Raw genomic sequence first — 14462 nt, 5'->3', positions numbered from 1 at the left:
AAGTTGTTTTGCCTGATGGAGGATTGCAGGAATCATGAGGTCGTCCTTTCATTGGATTGGCTGGCCGTGCTGACTCAGCTGTGGAATGGCCAATAGAGTGAGGCAGCTTGATGGCTGAGGTCTTCAGGACTCTAAACAAATCCAAATCATATTATGTGATATCATCTACTGTTAAATTCTGCTCCGTACTTCTACAATTTTTATTTTTATACTGTATTGAGGATTTGTTCTGATCTGTGTATTGTATTGTATTGTATTGACCCCCTTCTTTTGACACCCACTGCACGCCCAACCTACCTGGAATGGGGTTTCTCTTTGAACTGCCTTTCCCAAGGTTTCTTCCATTTTTTCCCTACAAGGGTTTTTTTGGGAGTTTTTCCTTGTCTTCTTAGAGAGTCAAGGCTGGGGGGCTGTCAAGAGGCAGGGCCTGTTAAAGCCCATTGCGGCACTTCTTGTGTGATTTTGGGCTATACAAAAATAAATTGTATTCTGTTGTATTGTATTGTATTAGGCGTTTCATCTGATAAAACAATACTGTATATACCTTAACAGATACCCACAAGTTTTAAATTGGATTAGATACAGTATAAATGTTTTGTTTCAACTTGAAGGAACCATACCAACTGACTGACATATACTAACAGACATACCGACCAGCCAGTCTCTCTGTCTTCTTCTTTTTATCCAAAGCACTTGATCATGCTGTCTTTAACCAGTCTCTTCTTTCCTCCTACAGAACAGATTTACCGATCCTAATCAGTGAGACTTCTGCTAACTGCTGTCAAAACATTTTGGCCCCATCCTACTTGATTTGACATAGTTAACTATCAGATCTTCCTTGCCACCCTCTTTGCCACTCTGTCACTAGGACTTCTCTCAGATGGTATGAATCCTAACTCTTAGGATGCTAATATTGTGTGTCATTGTTGAGAAGAAATGTCTGTGTTGCATCAGGCAAGCATGGGAGTGCCCCAAGGATCAGTGCTGAGCTCTCTCGTCTTCTCTCTGTACATCATCTCGCTAGGGTCTCTCCACCTATCTACCAGTCCCTTGGATTCTCATATCAATGCTATGCTGATAATAGGCAGCTGTATGTCCAGAGGATCACATTGACTCAGCTACAACCTCAGAATATCTTACTGAAGGACCACCATCTTCAGCTCAGCTTGGCAAAGACAGACCTACTTGTAATCCCAGTCATTTAATGTATTTTCAGCTTGGCTCATTTATATTAACATCCACCAAGTCAGTACACAATCTTAGGGTGATGATTGATGAACATCTATCCTTCACTGACCACACTGCAACTGTCTCTCCTTCATTCTGATTCATGCTGTACAACATCTTACTGGGTACACAGCACGGCCACTGGTTTAGGTGTTGGTCTTGTCATGTCTGGACTACTGCAGCTCTCTCAGGAGTATCTGCGTGTGCTACTTGAGGATTCAAACTGCAGTGTCATGTCTTGCATTTAACCAGCTAAGCGGGCATATGTGACTTCTCTTTTCAGGCCGACACACTTGACTCCCTGTAACAGCATGCATTATGCTCAAATCTTTGTTGCTTGCTTACAGAGTAGTCTATTGATCAGCACCCTTGTAATCTGGAGGCACTAATAGGTTGCTATGCTCCCTCTCATCCACTCAGTTCTGCTAGTAAACTTTATCTGGTGACACCCCTTCTCCATGGCATCAGACCTCAATGCAGACTCTTTTTCATGAGTAGCTCCTAGCTGGTGGAATGAGCCACCTCCATCTGAATTGCGGATTCCCTCAGAGTGTTTAAGAAGCTTTTGAATATTCTCTTGTTCTGTGTTTCTAATTGCTAATAGTTTTGATGTGAGGTTCTTAACAGCTAAGATAATAGTAATTAGTCTTCTGTTGCTGCTTGGTTTAAACCTTATCACTCAAGATGGACATTTTTTTGACCCTGTCCTGTAATGCGTGTTCCTATATAGTCCCCCAGACTGATTATTAGATATGATTATGTTGACCTCATTTTAAGTTACTTCAGATAAAAGAATCTGCTAAGTGAATAAATGTAAATGTAAAGGTAAATATACGCCATGTTTGAGACAGCCACAGGCCAGAATATTAACATGTGTTGCTCAAAGCAAATGAATTGCTTGTGAACGAAAATTCATCAGATAATTTTAATAGTTAACCAAATAGTATGAATTAACTGTGCATGGCATGGTAGCACAGTGGTCAGCACTTCTGGCTTTACAGGTCCAGAGTCCAGGCTTTGACCTCTGAGCCCAGTTGCTGTCTTTGGTGAGCTTGTACATCCACCTCATGTCTATGTGGTTTTCCTCCAAGTACTCTGTTTTTCCATCACCAAAGACATGCAGGTTAGGTTAAGTATTGATTCTAAATTGGCCCAAGTACGAGTGATAGTAAAGTATGTGAGTATGTGAACCCTGAGATGCACTGATGCCTGTCTGTGGCTTGTAACTGCCAGAATAGAGTCTGCTGACTGTTACCCTGAGCTGAACTAAGTGGGTTTGAGAATGTTATGTTATGAATTAACAGTCGAATTTGAAGAGCATAGTTTACAAGCAGTAGATCATCAAAAATATTACAAGGAGAAAAAAATAAACACATCTTTAGGATGTGTCACATGCGAAGAAAGGTTGACACAACACTTACAGGGACAGTTTTGAAAGGAACACTGGACTGGATTTAGAGATTTCTAGTGTTGAGCACACCAACTGGGAAGAATTTCTCTGAGTCCACCTTTAATGACCTACCAATCTGCAGGCTACCATGAAAATACAACAAATTGACAAGAAAACACCGGTGTGACCAGAGAGAAGAATCCCATTGTTTCCTTTCTTACTTTATCGATTGCTGGATGGCAGTAAACGAAGTTCACTTTTGATACTCAACACTTTTTATTTGCCACTTTTTCCATACGTGCCCTGTAGGTGTTACTTTGACACTATAAGAGCTCATTTGACGCTGACAATACACTATATTCTTGTGGGTTTTCTCACAGCATGGCCACATAATAACTACATTAAAATATTGCAGCGATGATGTGAAAAACAAATGGAACATTGCTGTAAGCAGAGAAAACGTTAACTGAGGCTGTAACTAGACTCTGAACCCCGCTACTAGATGGAGATGTGCTTTGCAGGCATTAAAATGCAGAAAGTGGTTTTCCTTCTTGTGTAACACTCTTTGCAATAAACTAAATAGTGACATATGTTTGTATATAAAAATGTTAATAAATGCAATATCTTTAAGGTTTATTAGGACCATATGTCAGCACAAAAATAATAACAATAAATAGAAGAATAAAAATCACACTAGGGAGCCTATTCTAATTCTTAATATTGATGACAAAATTGTAGAAAACCTTTCTCATACTGTCAACGTAATGTAAAGTCTTCACTTGATTCATTCATTTTTTTGTATCTATGGTTTTGAATTAAGACTCTGCAATTCAAATTCTACAAAAAGAGAGCTACTTAAAGCTGTCAAGGTGGGTTCAAATATGGTGAGCTGATAAAAAATGCCCTCTGTACATTGAAACAGGTCTCTGCATAATTCTCATCAGGTATTATTCAAAATGATACTCATTCAGGTATGTACTACTAGCCATCCCCCGGGGCTTTGCCTGCATATTAGTGAAACAGGACAGTGAGGAGGACCCCACCCAGCTCTCTACTCCTGACGTCCCTCTTCTCCCTCCCCTTGGCCGGCAGCCTCTGTCTCAGATTTGCGAGAATATATTGCTCCTGCAAACGAATTATGATTCTTAGCGCAATGAGAGAAGTCGCAAAATCAACTGGAATGTTCAAGCAAATTACTGTATAGAAAAAGAAGATCCAAATCCGTTAAGTAGTTCTGTCGTTCACTAACAAAACGGAGTTAAAGTTACACCCCGAGGCAGACGCGTGAGTGAGGAGGGCCCCACAGCCCGATGAGTCTCTCTCGGATTCGCACTAATAAATCGGTACAGCAAGTGAACTATGGTACTTAGCGTGAAGAGAGAGTCGCAAAATCAACGGAACGTTCAAGCAAATTATAGAAAGAAACCCAATATAAATCCGTTAATTAGTTCTCTCGTGAAAAGCGGAAAGACATACAAATAGGTTTAAAAAAGTATAAGAAATTTTGCGCTTGGACCACAAAATTTTTAAAACAGTTTCTTAGCGAGCACCTATGGGCCAAGGGTAACCTACTTTCCAAAGATTTTGTGATGTGTGAGTCAGTGGTATTTGGCTTTTATATATATAGATTATCCAATTTCTAAAAAAATATAAAACTAACAATTAAGGTTGTATTTCTGTTAAATACATACCGCCTATATGTAAATATTGATGAAACCTAAATGCCACTAAAAACATGACTGTGGAAGTAAATCTCCAAAATGTAATATACAGACCAAATTCTCAATCTTTCAAATAATAAAAAAATTAAAAGAGGCAAAAATTCAACAATTAAATCCTACAGCATAGAAAGAGCCAACTCAGTCTTCAGCAACACTGGTGCTAATAGAAAGAAGTCCGGGGAACAGATTACTGCTGTGGAGACATAAATTGCATTGTAACTGCAAAGAGAAATCTAAAAGGAAGTGGGAGATCCATCCATCCATCAGTCTAAACCTCTTTCATCAAGCCATTCTTTGGTGTTTTGAAACAGTCTCTAATGAAATCTACAATCATTATATTCTAAATCATACAAGGGCTGCCATTGACATTAAATTATTTGCTGCTGTCCAAAACATTCAGGCTAATTGGTTGTATTTTGTAGCATAAATAATAATCCAAGTCATAGGATGATTAATAAATTAACTTTATCAGCTAATTAAAAGTAGCCATTCAGTTGTAAATCATAATTTGAGTCTGCTAATTAAAACAATTATTTAGCATTAAATGTATGGTTATGTAGGCTGTAGTTAATGAGTTATTTGGATCTGACTTTGTCAAAAATATGAAATGGGACATTAGAAAAAATCTACATTCTTGTTTAATCTGCATTTGCATACCAGGTACTATATGAGGCGTGGAGCTGTCCAGCAATTTCCATCCATCCATCCATTAGCCACACTAATCCAACTTTACTGTAGCTTTCATAGCAGGTTTCATCTGTGGATGAGGAGATAGCCCACCAGAAGGCACGTTTACCCACACATTCTCACACTCATGCCAGGTGATTTTAGAAAAGAGACTTAACACCATCTGAGTGTCTTTGGTTGTATGAGAGAAGAAACATAGCAATTATACCAACTGTGATGGTATCACTGGTGAGATTTGTGGGTTTTACGTAGACAGTGATCAGACTAGGGTTCAGGAACTGAGACACAGTAGGCTGAACCAAAGTGACATTATGCCATGTATCCCAATATTAGTTAGTGTTTAAAATCAATCAAATTCTTATGTGAAAAAAGACATTTATTTTTGTGATCACTTTATTCAAAACTTTTTTCTGAATATGAGTGACAAATAAAGTCTTTGGTGTTTATTTAAATTGATAATGAAATTCACAGGATAAAAATCTTTTTAAGTGTCTGCCCCTTTAATGCTCTTTTATTCTAAAACATACTTGAAGTAAGGCTGTTAAAGAGCCTGGTAAGAACAATATCTGATTGTAAGGTGCCCGTTCATTATAGGGCACTATTGCATACACACTAACATACTGCGCCAATTTAGAGAAGCCAGCTTACTGGTCTTTAGGATTTGGAAGGAAACCAAAGTACCTGGACAACATCTGCATGGACATGGGGGAATATGCAAACTCCAAAGAGACAGCGGCAGTGGAAGAATTTGAACCTAGGAGTCTGAAACTGTGTGCCAGCATTCCAACAAATAGGCCCAATGTTGATGCATTATGTAAATTATTTATGTATTAACCTCCATGACAGATGTGCATTTTTGTAACTGTCATTAATAAGCAGACATAAAAAATGAACATGAACTGTACATGTCAAAAAAACATTGATCATGACAAGGCTTTGTTACCTTCTGATTTCATGTCTAATGCATTTAAAATAACGAAAAGACTAAATAATGTGAGCAACTCATAATACTATCATAATTCAGAAGGTATTCAGCCCTCCATCCATGCATGACTGAAATGGCTTAGTCCAGTCCAGGGTTGCAGGGCCTAGGACCTTATTATGGCAGCCCTGGCAGGACCAGCGCCTGCATAGGGAGCTGAATCAGTTACAGATCTCACACACAGGAACTAAACTGGAAGGGGAGCTGGGCCACTGCAGACCACACTCATGCACACCCCTACTTGCTCATAATGGGCTATTTAGAGCCACCAATTACATTAACACATTTTTTATATGTGGGAAGAAGACTAATAGAAATCTATATTTAAAAAATGTTTTTGAATACATAAGCACTATAGAAGATAAGCCATATGTGTATGCCCCATGTGTAATCAAAACTTTCTCATTTGCAGACAGCATATCTAGAATATATTAGCAGCTCATGAGCAGGACATATTGGCATTTCTTGTAGAATAATTTGGCTATGATTTATAAAAGTATTAAAACAGAAATGTCTTTGAAGCCAGTAATCTTTTTTTAATGTAAATGAACATAATAAGATAGAATTGAGGGAGGGGAAAGGGGGTGGTATTGTTGGTGAGCTTCTGTTTGAGGAAGACGTTAAAACATTAGCCAAAGTGAAGATATCTGGTGCAACAAAACATCTTCAAAGCAAAGATAAAATGTGAAGCGCTTTATGGCAACTTTGAAATAACCTATGAAAGTACAATGTGATAACTCACTACAAACGTGGGCTCTTTTAAATAAAACATGGCACAGTGACCCCTGCACCCTGGGTACCGGCCCGAGGAGGGAGGCCTTCAAGAATGTGTTTTGTGCTGTGAAATTCTCTGAGGTTCTCTGATATCAGAAACGCTTTGAAGGACAACTTGCAATGGACTGTACTCTCTTTTTGAACAACAGATAGACATAAGCACTACTCAACTCTCACCAAGATGAGCAGGATGGTGAGCGGTACACTTTTATTTTTAATTGAATTCAGTTCTTTTTCAGTTTCCTTGGGCTGCTTCATACATACCTGTAATTTAATATATAGTGCAGAATGGAGGTGCAGATGTTAGTGATCATGTATCCATATCCATTATCAATTATGGAAGCATAGTGACACAATAGTTAATGTTTGTGAATTATTTGTATAAATATGAGGGAGAATTATGATGCCCTGGTTAAAGATTGTAAATGTATCCGTCTGTACAGGTATGGGGCAGCGTTGTGATACAATGATCAGTGAATGTGTATGTGCTTGTACAAATATGGAGACAGCATGGTAGTACAGTGGGTAATGATTGTGTAGCTCTCTGTACAAATACGAGGGCAGCATACTGGTGTAGTAGTTAATGATGGTGTATTTATCTATCTGTACAGATATGGGTGCAGCATTGTGACACAGTGATTAATAACTGTGTATCTGTGTGTATAACAACTAGAGAAACATAGAGGCACAACGGTTAATGCTTGTAAACAGTCGTATCGTAAATATAAGGGCAGCATTATGATGAAGTGGTTAAAGGTTATGAATTTATCGGTCTACATACTGTAGATATGGGGCAGCGGTGTGAAACAGTGGTCAATGATTGTGTATCTGTTTGTATAAATACTGAGGCAGCATTGTGGAACAGTGGTTAACGACTGCACATATCGGTATGTACAAATATGGGGGCAACATGCAGGTACAGTGGTTCATGATTGTGTACCTCCTGTAACATGAGTGCAGCATTGTAACGCTGTGATTATTGACTGTGTATCTGTGTGTCTAAATATGGGGGCAGCGTGGTGGTATAGCGGTTAATGATGGTGTCTCTGGGTGGGGAGGATCCCGGTACAGTGGTTCATGATTGTGGTACCTATCACTGTTTACAAATATATGGGCAGCTTTGTGATGAATGGATTGATTCCTTTGTATCTAGTTGTATAAATATGATGGCAGCATAGTGGTACAGTGGTTCATGATTGTCTACCTATCAGTCAGTACAAATATGAAGGCAGCATAGTGGTACAGTGGTTCATGATTGTCTACCTATCACTGTTTACAAATATGGGGGCAGCATGTAGGTGTAGTGGTTAATGCTTGTGTACCCATTCTGTACAAATAGGAGGGCAGCTTTGTGATGAATGGATTGATTCCTGTGTATCTAGTTGTATAAATATGACGGCAGCATAGTGGTACAGTGGTTCATGATTGTGGTACCTATCACCGTTTACAAATATATGGGCGGCTTTGGATTATATGATTAATGACTGTGTATCCGGGTGTATAAATACTGAGACAGCATACTGGTACAGAGGTTATTGATGGTGTTTCTCTCTGTCTGTACAGTTATGAGTGCAGCATGCTGGTAGAGTTGATTGTGTATCTGTGTGTATAAACAGGATGGCAGCAAAGTAATACAGTGGATACTGGTTGTGGATGCATCTATCTGTAGAAATATGGGGACAGATTTGTGATGTATGATTAATGACTGGATATCTCAGTGTATAAATATGGAGGCAGCATAGTGGTACAGTGGTCATTGATGGTGTATGAACTGCATCTGTCTTTACAAATATGGGGCCAGCATGCAGGTACAGTGGTTAATGATTGTGTACCCATCTGTCTGTAGAAATATGGGGACAGCTTTGTGATGTATGATTAATGACTGGATATCTGAGTGTATAAATATGGAGGCAGCATGCAGGTACAGTGGTCATTGATGGTGTATATATCTGTCTTTAAAAATATGGGGCCACCTTGCAGGTACAGTTGGCTGTGTATCTGTGTATATAAACAGGGTGGCAGCAAGATACCACAGTAGTTAAAGGTTGTGTATGAATCTGTCTGCACAACTATGGGGGCAGAATACAGGTACAGTGGTTAATGCTTGCGTACCTATCAGTCTATACAAATATGAGAGCAGCGTCGTGATGAATGGATTAATTCCTGTGTATCTGGTCATATAAACATGGAGGCAGCATAGTGGTACAGTGGTTAATAATGGTGTTGTATCTGTACAGATATGAGTGCAGCCTGCTGGTACAGTTGATTGTGTATCTGTATGTATAGATGGAGTGGCAGAAAGGTAGTACAGTGGTTAATGGTTGTGGATGCATCTATCTGTGGAAATATGGGGGCAGCTTTGTGATATAAGATTAATGACTTGATATCTGAGTGTATAAATATGGAGGCAGCATAGTGGTACAGTGGTCATTGATGGTGAATGTTTCTGTGGCAGCAAGGGTGGCAGTGAGATAGTACAGTAGTTAATGACTGTAGAAATATGGGGGAAGAATGCAGGTACAGTGGTTAATGTTTGTGTACCTATCAGTCTGTACAAATATGAGGACAGCTTTGTGACAAATGGATTAATTCCTGTGTATCTGGTCATATAAATATGAAGGCAGCATAGTGGTACAGTGGTTAAAGATGGTATATGTATCTGTCTGCACAAGTACGGGGAAAGCATGCAGGTACAGTGGTTAATGATTATGTATCTATCTATCTATCTATTTAAGTATGAAGGAAGCGTGGTTGTGCATTGGTTAATGATTGTGCTTTTTCTATATAAATAATAATGTTTGGAGAGCTATCTGTACAAATATCAGGGTAGTGTGGTGGTGCAGTGGTTAGTGTGTTGCCCCACAGATCCAGGAGATTCTCTTTGAAAACCAGCCCAGCCGTCAACAGTACAGAGTTTGTATGACCTCATTGGGCTTTCGGTTATTCTTCTAGGATTTGGGTTTTCCTCTCGGTTCCCAGAGATGTGTAATTTTGTATGAGTGACATTGCATTTCTTTTCCCCCTGGGTTCTTCTGTTCTTTGCGGATCTCAGATGGACCTGCTACTTTAATTGGTGATTATAAACTGGCCACTTGTGAGTGTGCGTAGGCCCTGCCTTGTGCCTGATGTCGCCAGGATAGGCTCCAGACCCAGAACTAGGTCTGATGATGTTATCTTATGTTAGCAGTAAGTTCAGGAGCGTATGTGATGAGTGTACGCTGTGATGTATCCGTTCTCCATCCTGAAATGGATCTTACTTTGTGCCGAGTGCCCCTGAGATTTCGATTAAGCGGGTTTGTGAAAACATTATGAGGAGCCTGCCCTGTGACGTACTTGTGCTCAGTCCTGAACTGGATCTTGCTTAATGGAAAATGGATGAAATGTTGTTTATGGATTGATGGAGAATATCGCATGTTACAGCAAAAAAAAAAAAAAAATCTGCGTTCATTTTTAAGCCTGCTGAATAATGATTTCAAATCCACAAATTAGTTTGGGTGGCTTGTGTGTGATTGTGACTTAAAAGTGTGAAAATTGTGTTTTCATTCAACATAAAGGCAGACGGATAAGATCTCTTTGGAATATCAACTTTTCCAGTTGGATTTTAGTGTAGCTGGGCATGCTGTAGATCAGCAGCGACATTATATATGTGCAAAGAAGGTCTTTTGTTTTCTTGCATTTTCATAATCAGGATTAAACCGTTGTTAATTTGTGAAAAGGCAACGCAGGCGTGATTTTGCCACTGTTGTTTGTTGCTGCCATGCTCTGTAAAAAGCCTCTCCCAAATGAAAGGTGTCAGATTGAGCTCTGTGTTCTTGGCATGCTTCTATATGTATGGCTTAGGAATGACAGATGTCTTCAACCAGCTGCAATGAAGCATGCTAAAGTTTCCGTCTAATCCACTTACTTCATTGCCGTCACATAAACTAAAACAAATGGGCAGAGTCTCGCATTATACAAAACACGCCAGCATTACTCTGTTGGATAATGCGGCTGATGCTCCATATTTTCTTTTATCGTTTCACTCCAGCACAAAAGAAACATATCTCTCAGCTTCAAAAAAAAGGCTTTTTTTCTTCTTCTTTCAAGAAAAGGCATCAATCCTTGGCATTTTGTTTTAAAGTGCCACCTAAATCCATTTCATTTGTACTGTACGTCGCGTTCGCATCACTGCCACCCCAAGCATTTAGGTGCTTCGACATTATTAGTATTCTGGCTTCGTGTGAACCCGTGATCATTATGAAAAAAAAAGGAACATTTTGAATTTGGAATAAAAAGCAGCATTTTCCTAGGGAAAAGGAGCTACTTAGTGGCATTCAAACTCCAAAAAAAAAAAAATAAATAAATAAAATTACCAGGAAAAATTAATTATTCACCCCATTTTCATTTTCACTGGCATTATCCCAGCTGCCTAATTAACCCCCGAAGGCCTGATGCGCTGAGATCAGAGGCCAGCAGCACTGGAATAACACAGCATTCCTTCCTCAAAGAGCCCGCTACCCCTACAGCTTGTAGTGCAACAACCTTTTAAACCCTCCCTCCTCCATGCCTTGTAAAGAAGAGAAAGGACAAGAAGTCATGTGGCTCCTTCACTCCCCGCCAGCAGTCTCAACAGCTGTGAAGCATTCTTTCAGCTCACATTTAGAGAGAGAGAGAGAAAAAAAAAAAAAGACGCGTTGGATTTTGCCAGTGGCGTGGCGGAGTGCGGTTTCCAGGCCTCAAGGCTAAAACAACAAACGCAAAAGGAAACTCTGAAGTTCCCCCCACTAGCCACCACCTCTTCTCATCTTTCTACTCCCACCCATCAACAAACGTCCCCATACCCCACACCTCGCCTCCTGTTCTCTTAAGTCTAACATACCCACCCCCAAATAAAGAAAAAGCAGCAAAGCAAAATTTCAAAAGCACACTCGAATACTTTCTAACTGTTTCCCCCTGGTGTTTCACAAGCAGTGCAAGTTTGGCAGTGAATCAGAATTATTCTTATATAAATTCCATCTGATGCCAGCGCTACCATCTGTGAGCAAAAGAACTTTACCTACGTCTGCCGGCAAAAGCCACTCTCCCCGAGACATGGCAGTGAGCGAGAGAGCGAGAGAGAGAGAGAGAGAGAGAGAGAGGGGGAAAAATGTGATTAATTTGCAGAATGCTTGTGATTTGCTCATATATTATTATAACTGCTCATCAGCACATGACAAATTCCCAGCACTGTGCACAAGAACCCGCTTGGTTTCAGCACTTTTTTGTGTGCTGGCACCTGACAGACTGCAAAGCCACTAATGACTTTCAGATGCTTACAAATAGTAATTCTATCTTCGGAATAAGAGGAAAAAGCTGTAGGGGGAAAAAAAAGGCAGTTAGTCTGTATAATTTCCGTCCTGTGCATTATTTTGGTTTAACTGTTGCGAGGCTGCCAGGTTTCAGCAGACAATAAAATGATCATGAAAAGGGCATCCTCTGTTAAGGACACAGTGGAGTTGACACAGGAACACAATGCCGGGGTTTGAGGGAGATTGGACGTGGATCCTGATATTTCTACAGTTTTAGCCACGTGAACTCTGGCAGTTGTGCGATGCTATAGATGTGAATATAGTGTAGTCCAACCAACAGTGGAGTTGGATTAATAATGGGCGGCACAGTGGTTAGCACTGACATATTTTAATATTCTTGCTTTACAGTCATTCTGGTGTGTGTTCAGAGCAAAGTGTTTATGTATTTACTTACTTATCTGCCCAATTATGTATTTATTTATGTAAAGAGCTTCTGTAAAAAGCCAAATTTCCCCCGGGGACAAATAAAGTTCTATCTATCTATCTATCTATCTATCTATCTATCTATCTATCTATCTATCTATCTATCTATCTATCTATCTATCTATCTATCTATCTATTTACGTTTGCAGTCTGAAACAAAGAAACTTAAGATCTTATATGGCCTTTCATATGTTTCCCACCCCTGTTCATACTCCTTCTGTGTGGCAAACAGCTTAGCTTAATCAAGACCGAGATCTCTTCCAGAAAGACAGATCCTGTATCTCAAAATAAATCCCATTTTACTATAGCAAGCACCAGAGGATTCCAGAACACTGCATTTTAATCAGCTCACGGAATCCTGGATCGGTTGATCCACATTAACAGATGTTCACAGCAAAATTTTCAAGCTTTTCTGAATCTAGCAGTGAATAGCCAATCAATCTCAGACTACAAATCTGAAAAACAGAAGGAAAACCCTTCATGCTAGCAGAGCAAGAGGTGCTTGTGGCAGTGCATGAAGAGTATCAGCACACCTATCTATCTATCTATCTATCTATCTATCTATCTCTCTCTCCATGCACACCTAGCACACCTATCTATCTATCTATCTATCTATCTATCTATCTATCTATCTATCTATCTATCTATCTATCTATCTATCTCTCTGTCTGTCTGTCTGTCTGTCTGTCTGTCTGTCTGTCTGTCTGTCTGTCTGTCTGTCTGTCTGTCTGTCTATCTATCTATCTATCTATCTCCTGGACACTGAGTTTATGTCTCAGCCCAGTCCCTATCTGTGTGGGGTTTCTGTCTGTCTACGCTTATCTATCTATCTCCTGGACACTGAGTTTATGTCTCTAAATTGGACTGTGAGTGGGCCTTGTGAATGGAAGCCTGAATTGCTTTGAAGAATTAATAAGACTCTGACCAGTTATGGCAGTTTCATCGAACAGCCACTATTGGCTAATGTTCCCAGTGCTGCTGGGATAGGCACCATCTTCTAGTGACCCTAAAACTGATGAAGTGTTCAGAAAATGAATGAATAGATATGTAAGAAATTACCCCGATGGGATATGTCATAACTAACTGAAAATAAGCTTAAAGTGAAAGATGGAAATGAATTAATGCTGATTATGCTTAACAATGGACTATGATGAGGCAATAATACTTTCAGTCTGGGGCAAAGGGGAAGGGGCCATCTTTAATTGGAATTATCTGATTTTAGCCACCTCTACCCAGGTTAAGCTATATTTAATCTCATTTACTGTTTTTCTTGTTTTTTTAGTTCATTTGAAGTACTAGGGTGTTGTACCGTCTTAGTTCATTTGACATAAACATCTATCAGTAAACATCTATTAATTAATGTACTTTGTTAATTCATCTACTTTAATCTGACTAAAAGGATATGGAGGCAGAGAACAGAAAGCCAAAACACATCTCTGCCCAGTTCGTCAGATGGGACAACTCAAACACTTGTACACTCACTCATGCTGGGCCAGTTCACAGTGTCCAGTTATCCTAACACACATGTTTTTGGGTTATAGGAGCAAAAACCCTCATGGACACAAGTAGAATATGCTGACTGCACAGAGCCGCCATGGATAAAGACTGCCTTTGAACCCTGCCTCCAGGAGCTGTGTGGCAGAAGCTCTAACCACTGTGCTGCACTATCCTTAAACTATAAAGGATATTTCCATAAATAATACAATTCCAGCTAATTTTCTATCTCTCAAGAAACAGAATTTGAGATAATCACTTGGGATTTTATATGACTGTTAGCTGAAATAAAAAATGAATTACAGCACCCCTCAAAGCTGCTGGAGAGATACAGAAACGCACACCGGCATACGCACACATGCCTTGCAGTTTGAATTATCGATATACTGTGTGGGTTTGCTGCCTCTACGGGGGTGATTGGGTAAATCCCCTTCCAT

At 39.6% G+C, this 14462-nt stretch overlaps 1 protein-coding gene across 4 annotated transcripts in view; it reads right to left on the bottom strand.

The window, feature by feature from the left end:
- The window catches only part of znf536 (zinc finger protein 536), a 470433-nt gene that overhangs the window by 16726 nt on the left and 439245 nt on the right, over positions 1-14462 (bottom strand). The gene's annotated exons all lie outside the window — the stretch shown is intronic.

The sequence above is a fragment of the Polypterus senegalus genome, chromosome 9 (genome assembly GCF_016835505.1).
Source record: "Polypterus senegalus isolate Bchr_013 chromosome 9, ASM1683550v1, whole genome shotgun sequence".
NCBI lineage: Eukaryota > Metazoa > Chordata > Cladistia > Polypteriformes > Polypteridae > Polypterus > Polypterus senegalus.
The sequence above is the reverse complement of the archived record's forward strand: the minus strand, read 5'-3'. Positions and strand labels throughout refer to the sequence as shown.